Consider the following 5,383-nt stretch of genomic DNA (forward strand, 5'->3'; position numbering starts at 1 on the left):
AGAGGTTCCGAAAGCGTTTCGGGGTCACCGAAAGGGTTTCGGTGAATATCAGATAATACAGGGTATTACTGATTAATATATATAGGTGGAAAATGTTTCCATGTATGTTAAATTATATATATATATATATATATATACACACACATATATATAGGGTGGGACTATTTAGAAACCCCCCTCTAGAGTTCCTAAATAAGCTATTTAGGAACCCCCCCCCCCCCGATTTGGAAATTGGAAACTAGAAAAAGGATCCAAGCCGGATCCCAATCCCTCCGCCTCCCACCTCTTCCGTACAAATCCGGCGCCCGATCCCATCGATCCCAGTGGTGATTCCCCCACCTAACCTGTAGCTTTGAAGACACCTCGCGCGAGGGAGCGTGCGGTGCCGGCGGCGACCTAACTTGTAGCATTGAATCCACCTCATGCGAGCGACCGGCGGCGATAGCCGGCGCGAGGGAGCGCGCGGCACTGGCGGCGATGACCCCACCTAACCTGTAGCTTTGAATCCGCCTCAAGCTCTGGATTCGATTCGCTTCGTCACGATGGAGGCCAGCGATTCTCGGTTAGATCATCACTTCTGGATTCCACCCCCTAATAAAGCTTTGGATCTCTCACTGCTTCTTCTTCTTTGATTCCCCCAAATGTTTGTCGTTTGAATCATCGACGGCAAATCTGCAAGTTGCATTGTGCTTGAGTTTTGCGTGTAGTTAGCTGGTTTGCATCCCTGTGAGTTGGTAATGTGTATAAAATCTGAGGTTAGATGTTTGAGACAGCATTCAGTTAGCTTTGTGGGCTTGTGTAGTTTGAGCTAGAAAATGTGCTTTGCTTGTGCTTGAGTTTTGCATGCGGTTAGCTGGTTGCGTCCCTGTCAGCTTGGTGAAGTGTATAGAAATCTGAAGTTAGTTGTTGGAGAAAGCATTCAGTTAGTTCTGTGGGCTTCTGGTTGCATTTGCGCAGTTAACTATGATAACCTTTCTTCACTGCTTGTAGTAAAAAATGGCACCTGATGAAGACGATGATGACCTGACTAGATCGACTGTATGTGTCGACACACAAAACTCCCCCGTGCAGAATGACCCAAGTTTATGTGTTAAAGCAGTGGTGGTGCAAACTGCAAGGTATCCACCACAGGCGCCAATGAATGAAAGAGTTACTAGACGCAATTGCAAACATGTGCCGCGCCTGAAGAACCATCAACACCAATCAAGCGTTTTGGAGACAATCAATGAGGTAGAGTGTGACAGTTAACTGCGTAACAATGTACTTATTTTGCATACAAGGAGAGTTTTCAAATTTCTGCAGTTATCATTTTACTTGTAAAATTTCATAAAAGCAATCGTTTTGTGAATAAATTAGGTGGATGATGGACCTGCACAAGATGATGATCACATTGAATGTTGGACTAAGATTGTTCCTCAAGATGACTGCGAGCGAGAACTCGAGCAATTCTTTATTCTAAGGCCTAAAACACGATGTCCGTGATATCCACAAGCTCAAGAAGACCAGTCTGGACAGAGCGATGATAAGGCAGGTGCAGATACTTGTACAAATAACTATGTGAAATCTAGAACTGCATGTTGTTCTGCCACCCAAAAAAAGATAACAAAAATGATGTTCTGCTAACATCAGCAGTTAGGTGTTCCACCATCATGCAGTTATGTGTACAAAGCAGTTAGGGTTGAGTGCATAAGGGAGTTAGAAACCGTGGGGCAGTTAGCTTAAATAATGTAGTTATGTGATAAACCACTTAGGTTTAAATACACATGGAAGTTGGAGTACACAACAACTAAAATTTTACTCAATAACGAAAAAGGCAGTTAACTAGATGTCGTGGGGATGTGGGTGGAGCGCACCCTTCTTTAGGCCCGTGGTGGGTGGCCTACTCCCACTCCGGTGACATAGCCCTGCCCATCCCGGGCTCCAGCTCCGGTGACACCTTCCCCATGTTGTCGTTCCAGTGGAGACGCAGAAGCTTGTTCCGGTGGTAACTTCCTGCTTTTCAGTTAACTTCAGTAGCGCTAAAACTCTTTGCCTCCTTCAGTTAACTTGCTCTTCATGTCGTAGATGGATCTCGTCCTCGAGCAGTTCATGGTGTGGATCTCCGGCGGTTAGCTTTTGGGTTTCTTCTACTCCTCCGACCCAGCCTGTGTAGTTGGCAATTATTTGGGGGTTATCTACAGCTAGCATGTTCAGTTCTTACTTGCAAAATAATGTTTTTTTTGACTTTGATAAAGAGAATTTTTTTGAATTTGCTTGCAAAATAATTTTGTGTCAAGAGTCAAGACATCCATGTCCAGTTTATTATTTTGGGGATCCAGTGAATATTATTTTTCTTGTTAGCAGTTAACTTCTGCTCCGTTGCGCCAGGGATCGACGAGGTGCAGGACCCCTGATGGGGATTTACTGGTGGAGCGACCTCTCTACAGCTAGCTCAATTTCATGGATACGTTAGCTTAGTTTCAAGGAGCAGTTTGCATTACTGATAGTTATGTAAAAAATAAACAGAGACCACTCCTCAATTAGCTCTTGCCCCCATGCTGCCAGCGGCGTGATCCACGGTGTGTAGTTTGCCAATGCTCAATTTCATGGAGCAGTTAGTTCAGGTACCGGCTGCAGTTATCTTGCGTCCAAAAAAACTAAGTGATGTACAAAACTATGATTTTGCCAAGCCCCTACTTGCGTGAGGTACAAAAAATAGCAATCTAATTAGAGGGTTCAGTTTGTTTACCAAGCCCCTGCTTGCGTGAGGTACAAAAAATATTTTTAATCTTGGCAGTTAACTCGGTGTTAACTGCCGCAATCCTTGGCAGTTAGCTATTTTACTCCCGGTCGTTAGCTTGAACTGGGCAAAAAACCAAAAAAATATTTTTCAATCCTGACAGTTAACTATCGCAGTCTCGTTGTTGTTTCTACAGCTTCAGCTAGCAGCAACCACAGCAGGTGGTTACAGTTGGCCATGCCGGCAGTTAAGAAAGACCAGTTAGAAGTGTGTGTGTGTGTGTGTGTGTGTATGTGTGCATGACGAGTTAGCTTAGGACATGGTTCATTTTCTTATGTTGTGTGTTTCCGAGTTGGCTTAGGCCATGGTTCTTTCTTTGATGCAGTAGCAGTTCGGTTATAAAAGGCAGCGACAGTCAAGAAAAAAACTGGAGAATGGGGAGGACAAGAATCCAGCAAGGGAGAAGGGCAAAAAAGAAAGCCGGTGATCAAGGTACATGTCTGATTCTTGATGTGTCTTCATGATAACTTCTCAACTAGGACCATTAATGTTGTCATCAGTTTGAGGAGCCATTGTGTTTCCTGTAAAAAATAGGTGATATATTTTGCAAGGCATTTTTTGTTCAGCAGTTATGTGTTATTAAGAAAATAGGGGTAGGTTTGGGTTCTTCTGCAGTTAACTAGATAAAAGGGGTTCGTCTTCATCCATACACGCACGCCATCGGATGTGTTTGTGCATTGTTCAGTTAGCTTCCCTTATTTCTAGCATGCAAAACAGTGGATTCACAAACACAAAAATCTCTCTCTATCTCTGTGTGTGTGGAAGTTAGTAGGCAGAGGGCAACAGTTAGGGAAAAAATTAATGGTTTATGTGTTCTAAAAATATTTGTTTTTTCTATGGGTGTTTCAATTGTCACAGGGTTTGAAAATTCAGCAGTTATCCCTTCCAAGAAAAAAGAGTTAATTTCGAGTGTGATAGTAGTTCCTGAGAAAAAAATGTTCTACCCAGAAAAACAGGAAGTTAACATCATAATTTACAGCGGTTAACTTTACAAATGTATACTAGTTCGGGGTCTATAGCAGTTAGTTTTTTTACAAGAACCCGTGTAGCAGTTAGCTGGGTAGATTTTATAAGTTAACTTTTACAAAAAAAGTGCAGTTAACAAAACAACATGTTTTTTCTAAATGTGATTTAACTTTGAAGTTGAATTTTACAATTTATAGTAGTTAAAATCACATTTTGCAACCGTTTTCACAAAAAGAGCAAAAATATGCATGCAGATAAAGTATAGTTGACTTGCATCCAAAAGGTCGACAGATGGGAAGATTTTGCAAAGACTTGATATAAAAAATTGGCAGTTAGCTTGCAAGGTACACAAACATTTTGGTCATAACCGGGATGCATTGCAGTTTGCTAAAGAAATCTAATTTCTAGTGCTCATAACTCCTTCCATGTCTGTTTGATCTTATTGAGAGCACAAGTGACTGGTTAATTATAGCAATTGCATACTCTTTTCTCATCATTTTATCATCTGGTGGTGTTGAACCAGTGACCGTGTTCAGTGCTGCATTATGATGCTCCTGCTTCATCTTTTGTGTCTGTTTCGTCTTCCCGAGAATAAAAGTGAGTCATTTTTAGTGTGTTCTTATTGTTCTAGTCATCAGTTTATCATTTCACATGTTCAACCATCAAATAGTGTCGTTCAGAAATACAGAGACTATAGATAGTGACATATTCTATTTTATACTTTTTCAGACTTCCAAGGAAACAAGCAATTAGAGTGAAAAGGAGAACTTAGAAAAGAAGTAGAGTGCCTAGGAGCTGATTTGCAACAAGATAGAGAGATGGATCATGCTCAGTCTGTTGCTCAACTGAATACCTTGACCACTGAACTAGCCACTTACAATGAACAAGGTAGAAAATGTTTGATAAACTGAATGTTTGAGAGTTAAAGTGGTTCTTTTAGGCTTGTGCTTTCAGTAAATTTGGTTTATATTCATGTCACTACTTGGCTTATTAATATCCTTTTGTTCTGAAAAGACTTATCATTATGCTTGTTCTCAAGAAACAGAGACCACTACTCAATTAGCTCTTGCCCCCATGCTGCCAGCGGCGCGATCCACGGTGCGTAGTTTGCCAATGATCAGTTTCATGGAGAAGCTAGAGTTAGTTTCAGGGACTGGCTGCAGTTATCTTGCGTCCAAAAAATTTAAGTGATGTACACAACTATGATTTTGCAAAGCCCCTGCTTGCCTGAGGTACAAAAAATAGCAATCTAATGAGAGGGTTCAGTTTGTTTGCCAAGCCCCTGCTTGCGTGAGGTACAAAAGATATTTTTAATCCCGGCAGTTAACTTGGTGTTAACTCCCGCAATCCCTGGCAGTTAGCTATTTTACTCCCGACTGTTAGCTTGAACCAGGAAAAAAACAAAAAAAAGTATTTTCAATCCTGACAGTTAACTATTGCAGTCTCGACAGTTAGCTATTCCAGTCCCAGTGGTTCACTTGACCAGGGAAAAAATAGAAAAAAAAGAATAAAAAACAAAAGAAGCAGGAAAAAGTATTATCGGCCACTGTAGTTAGCTTGCTCATCATGTGCAGTTAGGTATTTCATACCCACAGTTAGTGTGACCCAATCAAAAAAGAAAAAAAAAATTTCAGTCTC

At 41.3% G+C, this 5,383-nt stretch overlaps 1 long non-coding RNA gene across 6 annotated transcripts; it reads left to right on the forward strand.

Moving 5' to 3' along the window:
* Positions 1 to 237: 237 nt before the first annotated feature.
* LOC123071638 (uncharacterized) lies at positions 238 to 5,173 on the forward strand. 6 transcript variants are annotated; one of them, XR_006434477.1, is made up of 6 exons: positions 238 to 562; positions 991 to 1,230; positions 1,357 to 3,211; positions 4,000 to 4,089; positions 4,269 to 4,342; positions 4,475 to 5,173. It is a non-coding gene; the product is annotated as an uncharacterized lncRNA (long non-coding RNA). The 6 variants fall into 6 exon arrangements; XR_006434478.1 differs by lacking the exon at positions 4,000 to 4,089 and having other exon boundaries at positions 1,357 to 1,984; positions 2,065 to 3,211; positions 4,475 to 5,172; XR_006434475.1 differs by lacking the exon at positions 4,000 to 4,089 and having other exon boundaries at positions 4,475 to 4,633; positions 4,785 to 5,171.
* The last annotated feature ends 210 nt before the right edge of the window (positions 5,174 to 5,383 follow it).

Source organism: Triticum aestivum, chromosome 3B, assembly GCF_018294505.1.
Source record: "Triticum aestivum cultivar Chinese Spring chromosome 3B, IWGSC CS RefSeq v2.1, whole genome shotgun sequence".
Lineage (NCBI taxonomy): Eukaryota > Viridiplantae > Streptophyta > Magnoliopsida > Poales > Poaceae > Triticum > Triticum aestivum.